Source organism: Emydura macquarii, unplaced genomic scaffold, assembly GCF_026122565.2.
Source record: "Emydura macquarii macquarii isolate MOO-44397 ecotype Brisbane River unplaced genomic scaffold, CSIRO-AGI_Emac_v2 contig_2531, whole genome shotgun sequence".
Classification (NCBI taxonomy): Eukaryota; Metazoa; Chordata; order Testudines; family Chelidae; genus Emydura; species Emydura macquarii.
In genome coordinates, this window is record NW_027132668.1 from 9,854,478 (window position 1) to 9,875,776 (window position 21,299).

Below are 21,299 nucleotides of genomic sequence, written 5' to 3' on the forward strand. Positions count from 1 at the left end.
AAGGTCTGCGTCCCACTTTTCTGTCGTGACTACACTTGGGGGGCCAGCTGGCGAAGGGGTGCAGTGATAGAGCAGCTGGAACGGGAGGTCTTAGAGCAGGAGAGGGATCTGGCCACCAGCCCTGAGGATCCACCCCTCTGTGGAGCATGCGAGGAGAAGCGGGAGGAGCTTCAGGCCCTTGAAGACCATCAAGCTCAGGGCGCCTTCATTCGATTCCATATCCATCTCCTACAGGAGATGGACCGTGGCTCCCGCTTCTTCTATGCCCTGAAGAAAAAGAGGGAGGCTAAGAAGCATACCACCTGCCTTTTGGCAGAGGACGGCACCCCTCTCATGGATCCGGTGGAGATGCGCAGGAGGGCCAGGGCCTTCTATGCCAGCATTTTTTCCCCAGATCCGACTGATGCTGACGCCTGCAGGGTGCTCTGGGACGAACTGCTGTCGGTCAGCGTGGTTGACTGGGACCCGCTGGAGCTCCCTCTCACTCTGGCTGAGCTCTCGGAAGCTCTCTGGCTCATGTCCACCAATAAATCCCCAGACATGGACGGGCTGACTGTGGAATTTTACCGCATGTTCTGGGACGTCCTCAGTGTGGCCCTCACCATCATCTGAGCCGAGTCCTTGGGGAATGGGGAGTTCCCCCTGTTGTGCAGGCGAGCCATGCTCGCCTTGCTACTCAAGAAGGGGGACCTCTGTGACCTTAAGAACTGGCATTCTGTCTCACTCCTCAGCATGGACTATAAAATCATAGTGAAGGCCATCTCTCAGCAGCTAGGATCCATGCTGATGGACGTGGTCCATCCTGACCAGACCTACACTGTCCCAGACCGTACCATCTTTGACAATTTTTATTTGGTCCAGGACCTCCTTGAGCTTGGGTGCAGGGATGGTATGTCATTTGCCCTCCTATCCCTGGATCAGGAGAAGGCGTTGGACAGGGTGGACTACGGGTATCTCCTGGGCACTCTGCAGGTGTTTGGCTTCGAGCTGCAGTTTGTGGGTTTTCTCCAGGTGCTGTACGCTTCCGTGGAGTGCTTGGTCAGGCTCAACTGGACCCTGACTGCACTGGTCAGCTTCGGGCATGGGGTGCATCAGGGCTATCTGCTGTCAGGCCAGCTGTACACTCTGGCATTGAGCCCTTCCGCCATCTCCTCCACAAGAGGCAGACGGGGTTGGTGCTCCGTGAGCCAGAGTGGCGGGCGTACGCTGATGACGTGCTACTTGTGGTCCAGGACCCGGGCGACCTGGTGTGGGTGGAGGCCTGCCAGGCTGTCTACTCAGTGGCCTCCTCCACCTGGGTCAACGGGGTCAAGAGCTCTGGCCTGATGATCGGGGCTGGGTGGCAGGCAAGCTCCATCCCACCCACGCTTCAGGCCATCCGGTGGAGTGCAGGTCCACTGCTCTATCTGGCTGTGTACCTTTCTGCCACCCATCCTTCTCTTTCAGAGAACTGGCAGGATTTGGAGGGCAGGGTGGCTGAATGGCTCCAGAGATAGACAGGACTGTTCCGGTGTCTCTCCCTGCACTGGTGCTTAACCAGCTGGTCCTGTCCATAGTCTGGCACTGACTGGTCCCTGGTACCTACCCCAAGTTTGCTGGCCAACCTCCAGAAGCCAATTCTGGAGTTCTTCTGGCCAGGACTGCACTGGGTCTCTGCAGGGGTCCTGAGTCTTCCCCTGGAGGAAAGGGGACAGAGCCTGTGCTGCATCCGCAGCCAGGTCCATGCCTTCTGCCTTCAGGCCCTGCAGAGACTCCTTTATAGTGCAGATAGTCCGGTGTTGAGCGCACTGGCGCACACCTTCCTCTGCCACCTCCAAGGACTCTGATATGACCGGCAGCTCTTTTATCTCCACTTGAGGGGTCTTCCGCAAGACCTCTCTGAGATGCCGGTCTTCTACCAGGACCTCCTTCAGATCTGGAGGCTGGTCTCCGCAGCCAGGTCCATGTCGGCTGCCAAAGGGGCGGATCTCCTCACGGAGCCCCTGCTACACAATCCCCATCTCAGTGTGCAGGTGGTGGAGTCCCCCTCGCTGCCTCAGAGGCTGGTCTTGGCAGGCATCACCAAAATCAGAGACCTCCTGGATTACAACCGGGGGGACTGGGTGGATCCCTAAGTGCTGGTTCGGCGCATGGGGCACTCCACCCTTTGAACCTCCTGGCGCGGACTCCAGGAGGTGAGGGCAGCCTTGCCTCCCGCTGCTCGGGCCTACCTCGAGCAGGTTCTGAGGGAGGGTGCTCCCTGCCCGCCCCTCACCCCGGGCCTTCCGGACCTCTTCATCGGGCCCCTTCCTCATGAGCCCCCCCAACCACCTCCTCCGCACACCCTGAGCCAGCTGCGGGATCTGCATCTGGCGCGCTTCCAAACCATGCCATGGGCACATCTCCACATGCTCATGCTCCACACTCTCCATTTCCTCACCCTCGTGTCCCGCCCTGACACCAAGTGGCGGGATGTCTTACTACCTGTCGAGGGCGAGAGACCCCGGTGGGCCAGCCTGTATTCCACCTTGCTTCCATGGCCTGCTGGGGATATCAGCTGGCGGCTCCTTCACGGAGCCGTGAGCACGGGCTGGCGCAGTTCACCTCCCATCCCAAAGCCTGTCCCTTTTGTGGCGCGCAGGAGACTGTGGTGCACATCTATCTGGAGTGCGCCAGGTTGCAGCCACTATTCCGGCTCCTCTGGAACTTCCTCCTGAGGTTCTTCTCTCCATACCTTCTGATCCCATCTGCGGCCCCACAAAGTTGCGCAACTTCCTTATGAACCTCCTCCTCACCTTGGCCAAGGTGGCCATCTACAACACCAGGGAGAGGAGGCTGGCTGAGGAGGCTCTTCAACTGCGGGGTCTCCTTCCTTTCCTGCATCCAGTCACGTCTCTGAGCAGAGTTCCTCTGGGCCGTGTCCACTGACTCCTTGGCTACTTTTTAGAAGCAGTGGGCGCTGTCCAGGGTTCTCTGCTCGGTGTCCCCTTCACATTCCTTCTGTTTAGCCCTTTGACCTTCACGCCCGTCCCTGTTTTTCCATTTATTGTCCCCCATAATTAGTTGAGTCCCGGGTTCAGTAGATCCTCCCCTTAGGCTGGGGGAGGGGCTTTTAGCTGTGGGCGGGCTTGTGTCTGCCCATGTCCCGGTACCCAAATAGTACTGGTGCCCTAATAAAAAGAAATGGGAAGAGGCTGAGTAAACCCTGCACAGGATGAGTTAATGAGGAGCAGCTGCTGGGCTTATTAGCTCCATAAAGACTCCCAGGAAGGAAGTGGTGAGGAGGCAAACAGCCAGCAGAGGAAGAAGCTGCAGCAGAGGGAGAGCTTCCCTTGACCTGTGGCTGGAGCAGTGAGGCTCCTGGGGCTGTTAAGCTGGAGTGTATATTAGTAGATGGTAGTAGGATAAGTTTGTAAATAAAGAGAACTGGTGGGAGCATGAAGCTGATGACTGTGCGTTGTTTGTGGGTGCAGAGGACTTGATCAGCAGGGGTCCTGTGAGAACCTGCTACAAACACCCAGATCTTCTGATTTGCAGTTATATGCTTGAGCCACAAGGCAATCCTTCCCCAAATAAGGAAAGTTAAACTATGCCCATTTCAAAGATCATAAGTTAGTCTTAAGAATTTTTCTGTCGAAATTATCCTAATTTGGCACATTGCATCTGTTTTAGCTGCTAGGAAGTGGTGCAGCACATCTGTGTTTATCTTCTGAAGTTTTTTCTCTTTGGCCTGAATGATTAACCAGTATTCAGGGCCTTGGCTGTTTCTGTTGGGAGGAGAAATTGATGATCTGAGTCAGGTATTTCTTTGGTGCAATCCTGTTTATTTACAAAGAATATATATATAGTTCTATTTCTCTGAGCCCAGTAGAAACAAATACCAACAGGCAGTTTCCTAGCTCACAGTTTTCAAGTCTGCCTTTCCAGTCAGTTCTGTGTCCCATGGAACATTGTCTTTCTGCTCACTCTTAGCAGGACAGCTGCTTCTCTAGTGACTGGGCTGTCTTTTCTCACACACACAACTTGCCTAACAATCCTTTAGCACCTGTCTTTTGCAACCAATCCAGGGAAACCCTCAGACCAAATGGTTTAGCACCCATACTCAGGCTTCTGTAGGGCTGACTGCTTTGGGCAATAGCTTCAGCTGTCTCCAGCTATCTCACTTCATAAAGGGTCTTAATGCTTCTTCCATTTAACCATCTTTTATAAAGTCTGTCTAACAAAGACCTGCTTGTTGCAGCTATTAATACTCTTCAGCATAACAGAATTTAATCCTTCCCTGCTGCTAAAGTATTTTATCAGATTTGCCAAATAAAACACATCCACTAGCTCAAACATTGGTCATCTTTTAATGATCCCTTGCCTAGGAACTAATTCATTTGTTCAGTTATTAACTTGGTCTCAGCCATCAATTTTGTTATAACATAATCCCTTTATTGAAGCTAGAGTCCTAATATCTGTTTGTGACATTAAGGCAGTTTAAGATCAAACTGGATATTTACTTTGAATTGGGCCCACTTAAAAGAAGCCAGGTAAAGGCTAAGGTTCTTTGGGCTTTATCCTACAGCCACTGACTTCAGTCAAACACTTGATCTTTCACAAACTACTGTCTACGTGATTGATCAAAGGGATCTTTCTACCGAGATCAAAGAAAGCCCTTTTCTCTTTGTCTGGTTAAACTACTTTGCCCATGCTCAACAGCGAGATTTGCGATCAAAGAATGAGTTTACTGTTAAATACATTCAGAGTACCAGTACAGACATCTTCATAACATTATTACTGAAAACAAAGCAAGGAAAAGTGATGAAAAAAAGATGTAGAAAATCAAATGTTAAGCACTGACATATGTAGTAAAGATTTTGACTAGTAATATATATTGCTGCCAGATCAAGAAGTGTATTTCTATAGAAGATACACTTAGTGCAAATTCATTGGCCAGGGATTAATGCCAGTTTACTCTTTATGAGATTTCACAGTTGTTAAGTTTAATAATTTGTACATTTTGAGTAGCTCAACTGAGAGCAGAATTTTCCCCTTCCTGGTTGTTTTTCCCAAGAGTTGCCTGCACTGTTGATAGTTGAACTGTGTTCTGATATTATACCTCATTTATTAATGAGAACATGTTAAACTGTTAAATCAAATCAATATGAGGACTAAAACTACTACCTTGAATGGCCCCTTACAATATGTTCTAACTCAGGGGGGTGGCAACCTTTCAGAATTGGTGTGCCAAGTCTTCATTAATTCAGTCTAACTGAGGTTGTGTGTGCCAGTAATACATTTTAACATGTATAAAGTTTAACCCCCCCCGACCCCGCCCCTTCTACCCCCACCCCTCTCCCACGTGACGTAGGCCCAGCACCCTAGCCAGGAGTCGCTCCCGGCCCCAAGTAGTGCCACTCGGAGGCCACTCCCCCTCCTGGCCCCTCTCCTCCCCCCTGCCCCTCTCTCACATGACGTGGGCCCTCAGCGCCCTGGCCAGGAGCTGCTCCAACACCACCAAAAATTATACAACCCTGGAGCCAATGGCAGTTTGAGTGCCACTCAAAATCATCTTGCATGTCACGTTTGGCACACATGCCATAGGTTGTTCTAACTACTTATGCTAAACAATCTGTTCCACTTTCTATTTTTGCTTTGATGCTTGGAGTACCTTTCCCAGACTTGTAGAAGAACTCTGTGTAGCTGAAGAACTTGTCTCTCTTACCAAAAGAAGTTGGTCCAATAAAAGATATTACCTCACCCACCTTGTCTTTCTGCTAGCAACATATGATATACTCAGATAAGTTGTACTTAATTAGTCACAGATATTACCTTCCGCCCCGGAGGGTCCTAGAACCTGGGCTCCAGCACGAGCCTGGAAGTCTAGGCAACCATGAAACAGCCCCACAGCCCAAGCCCCGCAAGCTTGAGTCAGCTAGCACAAGTCAGCTGCAGGTGTCTAGTTGCTTTGTAGACCTATTCTAAATTATGTCTATTCTAAACGCTTTCAGCTGTAAATAATATATGCAAATGAGAGAGTGCCTTATTCACTTAGTCCAGATCCTCAAAGATATTTAGGCTCCTAACTTCCACAATGGACCTTTGGAGATTTGGCATTCTTGGGTATGAGTGCATTACAATAAAATGCCCTTGGCTGTCCTGTGTCAGCTGACTCGGTCTTGTGGGCCTCAGGCTGGGGGCTATAAAATTGCAGTGTAAACGTTTGGGCTCAGGCTGGAGACCCCATGAAGGGGGAAGGTCTCAGCGCCCAGGCTCCAGTCTGAGCCGCACTGTCCACCTTGCAATTTTATAATCCCACAGCCCACGGATGTTTTATTGCAGAGTATATCTACGCTGTCTACAGTGATTTATGTGGCTTGGGAAGGAAGAATTCAGCTTTTCCCATGGCCTTTCCTCAGACTTAGACCATCAAATTCCTCCTGCTCTGGCTCCCTTGGTAGGAAATAACTTAATTTGAGAATGCCCGCCAATAATTTCCTTATATATATTAAACAACATCTATGCTGTTTGGATTATAAAATTAGTAGTATTTATTAACAATTTATATTGGAGAAAACCAGAAATTAAAAAAAGCTAGCCATTATACCACTGAAGTAGACATGACAGAATGAATATCCTTTCAAGCTAACTTTTCACTTATTTGTAAAATTTAACCTAATCTGTCACACAGTAGAAGTCTTAAGATGCATCTTCTTTGTCTTTCCCTATCAGAACTGTGAGTATGACACATATCTAAGAAGGCATCTCTAGTGTATCAAGAAAAAATACTTTAATATAAAAGTAGCAATTTACCATACTCATCTGGGTTTAATTACAAAATCCTCTGTTTGAAAGTTGGTCAGAGTATGTAAAAGTATACTTTCCTTCTTTCATAAAAACATATGGGGAACAACAATTCATTTCATCAATACCCAGGCGTGCTCTACAATGTCAATGTTTTACAGGCATAATTATGCGGGTCAGGGGTATGATTTTTTTTTTAAAACAAATATTTATACTGGTAAAAGCTCTAGTGTGATGCAGTTACACGGGTAAAAAGTGACTTATACCACTATAGTGCTTCCCCTTTCTGAATATGAATAGCTATTCTGGTATAAAGTAGCTAGTGGTGGGACAGGATCGCACCGCAGTCAGGTTAAAGAGCACGTCTGGGCATGGTCAGCCCCCACCCTGGTGCATTTGTCAGAACTGGAGGGGAGCGGCTTAAAAAGGAGGATCCCAAGCCCACTGCAGGCTAGCACTCAGAGGAAAGCAGAGCTAGAGCTGGGACAGCCTATCAGGGTAGCTGCTGAAGAGCCTGAGCCACCTGGACCCTCTGTAGAGGACAGAGGGACCTTCTTGACTCTGTTTTCTTTTTCAGAGCCCAAGGTGCTCAGCCTGGGCCCCTCAGACAGAGCGGAGTCTAGGAACCCAGATCCCTGTCACAGAGATTCATCTTTTGCCTTGCAGGGAACAGTGGGCGTGAACCTGGTTTGTCTTGTGGGCTGCAGGATTGTTTTTGTTTTTGTTTTGGACTGCTGTTATACTCAGAAGAGGGGGTGCTGTATTTCTAGGATTTACTGCTGGAGAAACACACCCTGGACACCAAACTGATGCTACTGTGATTTCTATATCCAAGGACGGATGTCTGGGATGAGAGAGGTTCCTAGAGTCAGATTGAAGAATTTTGGGGCCCTGTGCACTAGAAATTGCCCCCCCTTCCATAAACTAAATAGCAAAGCGCTCCTGCTCCACACATAGACCCTTGAATGCCCCTCTCTTCCCATCCCAAACATAGACCCCTCCAAATACTCCCCTAACCCACCCATACATCACCCCACACAGACCCCTAAATGTCTCTCCCACCCTACCCCATGCACAGACCTCAAAATGCCTCCAGCACCTTCTACAAGCCCCCGCTTATCCTGACAGCTCCCACACACAGACCAGCAGCTCTGATATACATCCGGCTGCCCCACCAGCCACAGCTTCCAACATCCCACCTCCAGGGTCCCCAACATGCCCCATTCCCCACGCAGCCCCCACAACTCACCCCACTATCCCTGACATCCTCCATTCCCCCCACAATTCATCCCATCTCCTCCACTCGCCCCTCACCCCATAGCCCACCAATGACTCATCCCCAGCCCCTCACTCCCTGCCTTCAGGACCTCCCTGGCTCCTGTCCGGGGCTAGGGCAGCTCCTCCTGATCCTGGCTCCTAGCTCCACACACACCCCACACTGCTCAGGTTTGGCCTCTCCATGATGACGGAGGTGTGGCTGTGCCAAATTTGAGCAAGTGGCACTGCGACACATCGCTGCTCAGTTTACCCTCTCCCCCCCACAGTTGTCTGGAGTCCCCCTGAGATGGGGACCCTGTACTAATGCACAAAGTGCACGGTGGTTAATCTGGGCCTGGCGGTGTCTACCCTCACCCCAATGGGGTGCACTAGAGGTTTAACCTCTGATATACCTTTATATCAATATAACCGCATCTACATTAGAGGAATTGTACCACTTTAACTAGACTGCTATAGTTAAGGCAATATGACTTTCTAGTGTAGTCAAGCCTCTAACAGCCAATGTCCATTTTAAATTAATTATTTTAACCCCAGGTTTTGTACAGAGTGATTCCAGCCTTTCAGGTGAGGCTGAATAAACAAACTTTCATGAATACATTTCAATGTTCTGTCCTTTTGTATGGCTAAAGATTCCAGGTAACACCTTTCCCAGGATGACATTATCATGTAAATGACAAGTTATCTTCTGGTAGATCATTTGCATAATGAGCAGTTCACTTGTGTAAATAAAGATCAAGGACAGGACTTTTGAATGAGGTGGGAAGCAAGCTTTCCCCAGAACTAGCAACACTGCCGTGCTTCTTGCGCTGAGGTGGATGCGGACAAGGACCGAAGAGAGAGAGGTAGCGTGAGCGAGGACCATGGAGAACACTTCTGGAATCAAAAGTCAGCTCCATCCAACATCATTTTGTCTTCAGTGTACTTGATCCCACATGGCCGGCCTGCTTGCAGCTTCTCCAGCTTCATTCATCTCCAGTGTTTGATGCACCAGAAAGATAATGCCAGTAAAAACCCCGCATATCAGCATGCAGAGACTTGGCCAGAGGCTGACAAGTATCTTCATGAACCTTTGGGACAAAGTGAGTAAGACTTATGACTAACTCCTCAAAGAGGTACTTCAGACTGTACAATGATGATATATCACAGCAACTGCTGGCTGATCAAAGTTTCAAGCAGAACAGACAGGGCAGAGAGAAGAGGTGAGGTAACAGAAGATCAAATATACGAATTCCAAATTTCATGCTGCCCCGCAAGCTGTTCTTCTATGAACAGGACTACGTTCTGAGGAGTGCATTAAGCATGGACTCACCTAGGATGGGTGTGTGTTCAGAACTTGTATGTTTGCAAAGATATCCTCTCACTCCTTCTTCCCTCTCTCACAGCCAGCTTTGAGGGGGTGGGTGGGCTCATCTTCAGAAGGGATACCAGTCCCAGTCCCAGTATCACTTCCTTGGCTTTGATGACCAAAAAGATTACAGTGGGGTGGAGGGGCACAACATAGAAAAATCAGGGGAGAACGGAGCAGCGCAGTCAGGTAAGATGGACGCAGCTATCTTTGTTATTGTCAAGCTGTCCTGCAGTGGCTCAAGAACATGAGTACCAACCTCAGGGCAGATCATTGAGTGTACAAACCCCAAATTGGTCCTGAGTTCTATACTTAGATTTCACCAACAAATTATCAAGTGTAAACTCCTCAGCATTATTACAGCCTTAACATGGAGTCACAGACAGTCCTCTTGGTACTCCAATCTGTCTTGCCACCCAAGTAAGCCTGCTTTTGTGACATTAAAAATCACAGCAATATTCAGGTTACTCCCAGTCCCCGTGGACCAGTCATTTACTCCAGGTCAGTTGCACTTTATATATCACACAAGACACAATGCCTGTAGCCAATCCTATAATAAACTATCTAAAGGTGTATTAAAAAGGAAAAGGAAACGAGAATTAAAGGTTAAAGCAGGTAAACATATATACACAAATGAGTTACAATCTTAAGTTTCAAAAAGTAATAGAAGCTTCTGTGATAATCAAACTCTATAGGTCCTTCGGGACGAACCCAGACTAAGCACTTGGGATCTCTTGCTTATGCCTTGTAATCCTTGTCTCCCACAGAGTCCATGTAGCATAAAGATTCAGTGCCTCCTTGTAAGGGGTTTTTATTCCCTTCCCCCTTGCTTTGAGCTGCAAACTCAGAATTCACTTGCAAGACACATTTTCATGGGGTGAGGGGAGAGTAAACAACATGTCCTCTTTAATGTTCCACTCTAGTCCATCTGGTGTTGATGGGCCTTCCTTGCAGAGCAGCATATAACATCTGTTGGAGACCAGCCTTTCACACAAATTAATGTCTTTCTCCTGCCTGGTGATTTCCACAGTTACAGACTTACAATGCAAATTCTAAATTTTACCTTCCAATACGGGATACAGATGTTATAAGTGAGATTAATGCATGCAGCAACTCACAACCATTAAATAAAGTTTAAACACCACATTCTTATAATTTTAATACTTATTTAGCAATACTAACACACAGGTGAGCCAGACTAAGTCTCGACATGCATTTGTCAGTATTCAATTGAGGCCTGGGGACCTTAGCATGGGCTGGCACCCGGTCTACCAACATCACAATTATTAGGAAGGATATTATGAAATATTGGGCAGGTTTTAGCCTATTCTTAGCTGTTGCTTCATTTATGGGCAGATGCTGTGCCATTATACCTGTGCACCACGTCATCTCCTTCTCCCTCTTGCTATCACATTGCTTCAAATGGCAGACAGATGGGGAAGGGGAGAAACAGCAGTTTACAGGGACTGAATGCAGCAGCATTTTTTAAATGGAAAAACATTAATGCACAAGTTAAAAGTTTGTGGCTATATCTCGGACAAAATGTAATTTGTTGTAACACAGTCCTTAAAGGCACTTCTATCCAATACCCCTGCAGGCTAAGTCACTCTCTCAATAGTGCAGAAACTGGCTTATTGCTGAACTTACTTGGGCCACTTCTGGAGAGAGAAATAAAATAGAATTTTTCACTTAGTAAAAAATTCCAGGCTGAAGCAATCTCTGAGATTCACTGGTAAGGGAAGCCTCTATCTGCCACTGTTTTAACTTGCAATCCTTGTCTAGACCCTTATCAGTTCATCTGTCACGAGACAGAAAGATTTCCTTTGCATAGACAGAAGATCTCCCTGAGGCCTGGAATTACTGGCCCTTCTTCCATTCTGGTATGTGAAGCAGCATGACATCTTGAAAGGTGGAAGCAGCCTGAAAAGGGTATAGTATAATCACCATTTCTGTTCTGTCTCCAAGGACGTGGAACTTCCTTTTCTCAAAAAGAAATTTTTGGGAGAGTTGGAAGTTAAATTAACTCATCATTTCTTTTCCTAGGAAAATTCCTTCACAAAGTTTCAAAACAGAGAGAAGCTTGGTAGCCAAGAGACTCAGCAAAGAGAGATAAATTCTTTCGCGATAGAAGTTGATATTTTTTTATTTGTGGCTGTGTACAATGAGGGATTCAAAGGCACTGACAGACTTTTTTTCCATCTCTCTGTCATGACCAAGTATGACAGCATCAGACAGTGAGGGAAGGAAGGACATCTAAGAGATGAGTTAGTAATAGTGAAAGGCTTCAGAATTTGAGGTCAAAGCAACAGAGGACCAGAGAGTGCATAAAGATTCCTCTAGATGTTTGGAAAAGCGTGAGAAGTCTGAGAAGTGAAGGAAGGAGGACGAGGAGATGGAGAAGCTGCAGACTAGTGTCTCATACATGCTCATGAGATGAAGGAGGGAGACATGGCATTTCAGAGAGACATGTTTGAGAGACTATTTGGGCTCATGAGCCATGAGGGCAAATCCTTAGGGTGTGTGAGCACCATGACTCTGCTTCAGTGTTACCATGTCCTACAGCCTATGAACAGCAATGCCTTAGGGAACCAGTCAAAGAACCATGGAACCTCAGGCCATCATGAGATCTGTGCACTCTACACCTGTTCCAATTCAGGGGAAAGAGAACAGATACACTGATGTGCAGTTTCCTTGTTAGTGACAAGGTTTTATGTTATGTCTTATGTTTGCATGTTTGAATCACATTAGGGCAGCTGGTCTGCCCACATTTTTAGCATCAATCAACTTCAATAAAGGTAAAGAGAAAGGAATATTTATTTCTTTAATGCATGCAGAAAATTACCTATGATTTCAAGGCAACACCATTAATCAGCTCCAGTGTATTCCACATGCAGGTCAAGAATACCAGTGCACAAGGCATACTTTCTGCCCTTTACTGTAACTGACCTTGTGCAAACAAGAGGTGCATTTGGTGGTTGCCTGGAAGCAGACCCCAAAGCATCACTGTTAGCAATCAAATCCATTGCAAAGTACTTGCCCTTATCCTCTCATATAACATGAAGCATACAACATGCCCCAGTAACATGTGTTGTATTAAACACACTAAAGTCCAAATAAATCAATTAGCAGTGCCATCTTGCTTTCAGTTGACCATCATTCTGTACCTGCTCAGAGTGTTGTTACAAGGCTCTTTTTCCAGTTGGTGCAAATTAGGATAAGCCTTCATCCACTAGGGCAGCAGAAGGTCGGCTGGGTCCCTTAAAATCACAGTTGGCATGGAGACCCCATTGATCACTGTGTTGTTTGGGGGAAACAACATACTAGCTTGCCCATGTTGAAACAGGCCAGTCCTGAATGCCTTGGCATCATGCTCCCTGCCACTGCATCCGCAGTAGGTGTTCATGAATATGCTAGAGTGCTCCACAAAGCCTCACATAATGATGGAATAGTATCTTTCCTGCTCATGTACTTGCGTGCATAGGATGGGTATATGCATGCCAGCAATCAGACCTGCACAGTGCAGGAACTCCATCCACAATTAGTTTAGGATTCCAATTTTTACAATCCTGGGGGACAGCACAGCATTAATTGTTTTGCAAACCTCTATGATCAGTGTGACAACTATGGATTTGCCAACCACCAACTGACTACCAACAGATCTGCAACAGTCTGGGGTTGCCAGTTAGCCCAGTTGATAGTGAAATGCTTCTGGATCATTGTTGTTCTCTCATCTGGATGTTTTGCTGCTCAAGGGCTAGAGAAACTCCCCACACAGCTCGAAGAATGAAGCCTTCCTTAAAGGAAAGTTCTGGGACATTGGTGGCTATCCATGTTTCCATCACAATGTGGACCCACTACTTTATAATTGTGTTCCTGGTCCAGAAATGGCGGTCTGCAGTGGAGTCTTCTGCCATTAAAAACAGTATCTGCTCGGTCCTCACCTCCATGTCCCATTCTGCTGTTGTTTGGCTTCTGCTCATAACTACAAACTATTGCCTAAATCTTCTCCAGGCCAAATGCACCCTCTGAAATACCTGCCAGCGTCCTTGGCAGCAGCTTTGCAAAGGCAAGCCAAAAAAACACTGCCTCTATAACAAACAGCTGTTAGTTCTGACACATAACAGCACACCACCACATGGGTTTGTGTCATGCCAGGAAATGAATTTCCTGGGTCTAGACTCATTGACCAGAGTGGACAGAGGGATGCCTCCCAACACCTTGTGAATGGGAGCATAGAGCAACATAGTGATTTGTGGCGCTATAAATCATCTTCTCATCCTTTCCATTATTCCTCCTTTTTTGAGCAGCAGTGCATCTCCTCTTCCATGTTGCTGTCATCTACTGCCTACCCAACTCTTCCCCATCAACCTTCCTCTCTGAGTTTGACTCCTGGCTCTCACTCCCCTTCTCCTCACAATCTTCCACACTCATCCTCAGGGACTTCAGCTTTCATGGTGATGTCCCATTCGCCTCCTTAATGGCACATTTCCTTGCTCTTACCTCTTCTTTCACCCCACAGCCCTGGTTCACAACTCCTACTCACCAAAAGCACTGTTCATTTGACTTGGTCTTTACGAAGCACTGCTCACTCTCTCTCTCTGATCTCTCTGTTTCTGAGTTTCCCCTCTCTGAACATCACCTGGTCTCTTTCAGCATCACCAATCAGCCCCCACTCCAACCTGTCATCTGGCCTTTCTGTGATTTCCAGTCCATCAGTGCCAATGACTTCTTGTCTGCTTTCAGCCCCATCCTCCCTGCCTTATCTTCTTTTTTTTTCAATTGTCATGGTTGTTGTTTCTCTACTTTCCTCCATCCTTGACTCTTTTTGCCCCTGTGTCCCAACTCAAGGTCTACCCTGCCAACCTCCAGTCCTGTCTCACCCTCAACATCTACTTCCTATGCTCCTGCTTTCATTCTGTGGAACATCTGTGGTGGAAACCTGGTGACCAGGCTGACCTCCACTCCAGATTCATTCTCACCTCCTTCAGTTTGGCCATCTTCTTTGCTAAATAATGTCACTTCTCCAACTAACTGAATTGCATGCCCACAATCCCAGCTGCATTTTTGCCACCTTTGACTCACTCCTCAAACCTTCCCCTTCTCTTGCCTCCATTTCTTTCTCCATGCAGGGTCTCATCAATTTCTTCCAATGGAAAATTGACAAAATATGACATCACCTTCCCCTGCCATCCATGACTCCTCTTTCCTTCCCACCCTCCAATTCTCTTCTCTTTCTCCCCGTCACAGACAAAGTTTCTCATCTACTTTCCTCCTCTAACCCATCCACTTGCCCCAGTAACCCCATTCAATCTCCCGATCTCCTTTGTGCCCACAATCTTACTCTTCTCCTTAACTCTCATTCTCGTCTAGCTCTTTCCCCTCACGATACAAGCATACTTTAGTCACTCCCACCTTAAAAAAAAACTCCACCCTTGACCTACTTGCCTCTCCAACTACTGCCCCCTCTCCTTTTTCCCTTTCATCTCTAAGTTCATTGAACACACTGTTTACAATTACTCTCTGGAGTTTCTTTCCTCCAATTCTATCCTAAACCCTCTCCAATTTGGCTTCCATTCCTTGCACTTCCATGAAACCACCCTCAACAAAGTCTCTAACTGCTTCCTAGCCAAAGCTCAGAACCAGTACTCCATCCTCACCCCCATGACCCGACAGCAGCCTTTGACACCATCTACCATGCTCTTCTTCTTGAAATCTTGTCTGTCCTTGATTTATATGACTCTGTCTTCTCCTACTGCTCTAATCACTCCTTTGGACATGTCTTTGGAGGATCCTTCTCAACTTTCTGTGGCTTCCACAGGGCTCTGTCCTTGGTCCCCTTCTCTTATCTCTGGGTACTCATCTGCAAACACAAATTCAACTACCATTTCTATGCTGATGGCTCACAGATCTGTCTGTACTCCAGACCTTTCTCCTTCTGTCCAAACTAAAATCTCAGTCTGTGTCTCTGACATCTCCTTGTGGATGTCTAGCCATCAGCTTAAGCTCAACATGGGTAAAACAGAGCTCTTAATCTCCCCCCTAAACCCGCCCTGCTATCTTCTTTCTTGATCACTGTGGACACACCACCATCCTGCCTGTCACTCAGGCCCTTAATCTGGGTGTCATTTTCAACTCAGGCTTTTTTCTAGGTCCTCATATTCAGGGTATGTCTAAATCTTGCAGATTCCTTCTGCACAACATATTTAAGATATGGCCTTTCCTACCCATTCACACAGCTAAAACACTCATCCAGACTCTCATTATTACACACCTAAGTTACTGCAATGTTCTTCTACTGGCTTTGGCAAATGCAGCCTTGTCCTACATTTTCCTAGCCTGCTCCTTTGTCCATGTCACCACTCACTGAATCCCTCCATAGGCTCTCTTCTCTATCACATGAAACATGAGTTGCTTGTATTTACGTTACAAGGATCTTTATGGCCTATCTTCACCTTACCTATCATCTCAGTCATTATCGAGATAACGACTTCTACCACTGATCAGCACTGATCAGGGTTGGGGGCAGATTTCTGGGAAGCCACAAGGCTGTTTTCCTGGGGTGGGGGTCCTTATATCCAGCATGCAGGGTTCTTTCAGTGGAGGGGAAAAATTGCTAAGGAAATAGCGCCAGCGACACTCATCTACTAAGAGCCAAATTTTACTCTCAGATACACCATGGTAAATCCAGATGATTCCATTGATATTACTAATTTCTCTCTCTTTATTTTGATACTGCTCCCTGGTCCCCGTGTTGTTAATTAGCATATGGCCCATGTAATTAGGCTCGTCACAAGATTGCCCCTTAAATCAGCTTGGTTCTCCCACAAACCACTCAGCACTTTTTCTTATACCATCCCCTGCACCTGAAACAGCCTCTCTGCCCGTGTGCATTGCACAACTTCACTCTTGTTCAAAATCCTCCTTTGACTCAGTTCTTTTGGTTATCCTTAGAGCTGGACAGGAACCAGATTTTCCATTTCATAGGTAATACTGTGAATTCAATTCTTTCTTCCATTTCGAAATGGAACAAAACCAAAAATTTTGATTTTTTCCATGAAATAAGCACCTGCACCCCCCAAAAAAATTATTTCAGATTGATTGAAACATTTCACTCCAATATTGACATTTTACAATTTTTTGACATGTAAAATAAAAGAAATTTTTAAACAAAAAGTCATTTTGAAATGAAAATTGAAACATTACATCCCAAAAGAGTCAAATTGTTCCATTTTGACATTATCAGAATACTTTGTGTCTTATTCTTCTACATGAAATTTCATTAAAATTGACATTTCAACTAAACATTTTACTTTTGACAAATCAGCATGTTCCGACATAAAAATATTCTATCAGAAAATTTCTAATCATCTCTAGTTATTCTTCTATCTCTGGTTTTCACCTTTTCCTCTTCTTCTGACTTTGTTTCCAAATGTTAATACAGTATATTAACTCAATAGACGTACACTCCCTATACCCCCAAAGAAGAGCTAACAACATGCATATGTAAGAATACAAACATCTCATGATTCTCCAGCGTTGTAACCCTCTTCAACCCATATCCCCTCTGCCAAACCTTTGTTAAGTGTCACTCTTCTCTGTATTATGTCTAATTTAGCCCCAATCCTGCAAACACAATGGGACAACTCGCTTATACAAAGCTATTCACATTCATAAATGTTTGTAAGGTCAATGCCTTAGGCCCCTGATGTGCTTAACTTTATGCACTGTGTGTAGTTTTATGGTCTTCATTGAGACTACTTGCCTGTAAAGTTAAGCACGTGCATAAGTTTTTGCGCGATCAGGGCCTTACATTGTAAATTCCTTAAGGCAGAGACCTGATGTTTTTATTGGTATGTAGACTGACACTGTATAATAATATCTCCTAGTATATTGTAATTTTGTTTGGACTTTTTGAACAGACATTCACATATTATCTTCACCTGCAAATCTTGTACAAAAATGACAGTGTATTGGATACACGACATGCAGGAAAAGGAGTACGCAAATCAGGTAACTGGGAATATATTCAAAGGGCATTGGCAAGGCATTTTTCATATTTTTTCCACTGTTTATAATAATTCCTGGAAATTTAATGAAGTTGTTTAACACATGGGTTTTTCCCTCTTCTATCAGTTGTACACAATTTTGCAGAGTGCTCATGGGTCCTGGGCTACTGGTACTGATTCTTTCTATTGTGAATATGTGCATTAAAACACTAAATTTGAGAAAAAAAGAAATATATAGACTATTACATGGATTTAGCAAACAGCCTTCAGAAATAAAGAGTGGTCAGGTTTCAGGTTTCTCAATCTTGACAGTGTCCCTTTAATGTCAACTGAACATTTTACACTAATGAGATGACAGCTGGAGATGTTCATGGACTTACAGTAGCTTTGACTGACTGCACACCAGACTTTCTTGAAAACATTCCAGTTTTTGTGTTTGTGAACTGATGTGGTGCCTTTATGCAGTATAGATCCTCAACTCATTCCTTTGCTGCACATTCTTGAACATGGGCCACTTCATCATCTTGTTGACAAAAATATTGAACGTGAAAAATTTCACTTTTGCTTAAAGTTAAAAGGAGAATCACACTTTCCTGTTCCTCCCCTCCCCACCTCCAAAAAGAAATCATATGCAGCTGTAGGCTGGGCCAAAGAGAGCCCTAGAAATGTTCACCTTTTTTGCCTGTAGCACTAACTAGAGGAGAATAAAGCAATTTGACAAATGTTCAAAAGACAGGCATGCCACTGTGGGTTTTCTAATTTAATGCAAGTATTTTCTTTCAAACACATTATACAAGTATGCCATGCTATCCTGTGGTCACAGAGAGAATAATAATTCAGTGTATCTACTTTTCTCATACAATTTTCTAGAAAAACATCCTTGAAATCAATGGGGGCAGAAGGAGATAGTTAGAACTTTATAATAATTACACCACTGAAAACTGTACATAGTTAATTGTATCCCTCTACCCTGACCCACTTGCCTTCTTAGACCCTAACCTTTGCAAAGACTTATGCATGTGCTTAACTTTAAGCATGCAAGTAGTTCCATTGAATTCATAGGACTATTCACATGCTTACAGTTAAACACAAGCTTAGTTTTTGCAGAATCAGGCCTTAGCTTGTAAGCTCTTCAAGAGAGGGACCATGTCTTCCTAAGTGTTTGTATGCTTCCTAGCACAAACAGACCCTGATCTTGGATGGGAACTGTTTACAAGACCTAGATCAAAGATTACTGTAGGATATGCTTTCATATACTTTCATATGCATAGCTCTGGCATTGCACCTGAGTCCTGACCTCAATTACACCTTTGTTATTTCAGTTAGCTGTCTACACTATGAGCTAGGGATAGATTCCACTGCTCATATGCACAGACTTGAGGCAGCTCGATTAGAGATAGTGTGAGCATAAATATTAACATAAAACAGTGGGCATGTACTTGGCATAGCGCAGCCATGCACCACTGCTGCTGCCCTTGCTACCAATGCTATACTACCATTCATATTTGTGTTAGCTCTCATTGAGCTGCTACAAGTATGTGTACATAAGCATGGGAATGACACCCTGAGCTTGTAGTGTAGACATACCCTTAGTATCTCTCCACTCAGAGAACAAGAATTGTCCCAGAGGTTTGGTTTGTGATCATAGAATATTAGGATTGACAGGGATGTCAGGAGGTCATCTAGTCCAACCTCCTGCTCAAAGCAAGACCAACCCCAACTAAATTTTCCCAGCCAGGTCTTTGTCAAACTGCACCTTAAAAACCTCTAAGGATAGAAATTCCACCACCTCCCTAGGTAACCCATTCCAGTGCTTCACCACCCTCCTACTGAAAAAGCTTTCCTAATATTCAACCAAGACCTCCTCCACTGCAACTTGAGACCATTGCTCTTTGTTCTGTCATGTTTCACCACTGAAAACAGCTTAGCTCCATCCTCCCTGAAACCCTCTTCAGATAGTTGAAGCCTGCTATCAAATCCCTCCTAATTCTTCTCTTCTGCAGACTAAATAAGACCAGTTCCCTTAGCCTCTCTTCATAAGTCATGTGCTCCAGCCCTGTTCATTTTTGTTGCCCTTCGGTGGACTCCCTCCTATTTGTCCACATCATTTCTGTAGTGGGGGGCCCAAAACTGGACAGAATAATACAGTTGTGGCCTCACCATTGCCGAATAGAGGGGAATAATCACTTCCCTCAATCTACTGGCAATGCTCCTACTAATACAGCCCGATATGCCATTAGCATTCTTGGCAACAAGGGCACACTGTTGACTCATATCCAGTTTCTTGTCCACTGTAATCCCCAGGTCCTTTTCTGAAGAACTATTGCTTTGCCAGTTGGTCCATAGTCTGTAGCAGTGCATGGGATTCTTCTGTCCTAAATGCAGGACTCTGCACTTGTCCCTTGCTGAACTTCATCAGATTTCTTTTGGCCCAATCCTCCACTTTGTCTAGGTCACTTTGTATCCTATTCCTACCCTCCAGCATATCTACCAGTCCCTCCAGTTTAGAGTCATCCGCGAACTTGCTGAGGGTGCAATCCACCCCATCATCCAGATCATTAATGAAAACATTGAACAAAACCGGCCCCAGGAGCAACCCCTGGGACACTCCATTTGATACCAGCTGCAACTAGACATCAAGCCCTTGATCACTACCCATTGAGTCCAATGATCCAGCCAGATTTCTATCCAACTTATAGTCCATTCATCCCACCAATACTTCTTTAACTTGCTGGCAAGAATACTGTGGGAGACCATATAAAAAGCTATGCTAAAGTCAAGGTACATCACTTATACCGCTTCCCCCACATCCACAGAGCCAGTCATCTCATCATAGAAGGCAATCAGGTTGGTCAGGCATGACTTGCCCTTGGTGAATCCATGCTGTCTGTTTCTGATCACCTTCCTCTCTTCCAAGTGCCTCAAAAAGGATTCCTTGAGGACCTGCTCCATGATTTTTCCGGGGATTGAGGTGCAACTGACTGGACTGTAGTTTCCCGATCCTCCATCTTCCCTTTTTAAAAGATGGGCACTATATTTGCCTTTTTCCAATCGTCCGGGGCCTCCCCCAGTTGCCACGAGTTTTCAAAGATAATGGCCAATGGTTCTTTAATCACATCAATCAACTCTCTCAGCACCCTCGGATGCATTGCATCCGACCCATGGACTTGTTCATGTCCAGTTTTTCTAAATAGTCCTGAAGCTATTCTTTCACCACTGAGGGCTGTTCACCTCCTCCCCATAGTGTGCTGCCCAGTGCAGTAGTCTGGGAGCTGACCTGGTCTGTGAAGACCGAGGCAAAAAAAATATCGAGTAATTCCGCTTTTTCCACATCATCTATCATTTGGTTGCCACGTTCAGTAAAGTGCCCACACTTTCCCTGACTTTCTTCTTGTTATTAACATACCTGTAGAAAGCTTTCTTGTTACCCTTCATGTCCCTTGCTAGCTGCAACTCCAATTGTGCTTTGACCTTCCTGATTTCACCCCTGCATGTTTGAGCAGTATTTTTATACTCCTTCCTAGTCATCTGTCCAAGCTTCCACTCCTGTAAGCTTCCTTTTTGTGTTTCAGTTCACCAAAAATATCTCTGTTAAACCAAGCTGGTCACTTGCCATATTTGCTATTCTTTCTGCACATTGGGATGGTTTGTTCCTGCGCCCTCAATAAGGTCTCTTTAAAATACAGCCAGATCTCCTGGACTCCTTTCCCCCTCATATTAGCCTCCCAGGGGATCCTGCCCATCAGCTCCCTGAGGGAGTCAAAGTCTGCTTTTCTGAAGTCCAAGGTCCATATTCTACTGTTTTCCTTTCTTCCTTTTGTCAGGATCTTGAACCCTACCATCTCATGGTCACTGCTGCCCAGGCTTCTATCCACCTCCACTTCCCCTATCAGTTCTTCCCTGTT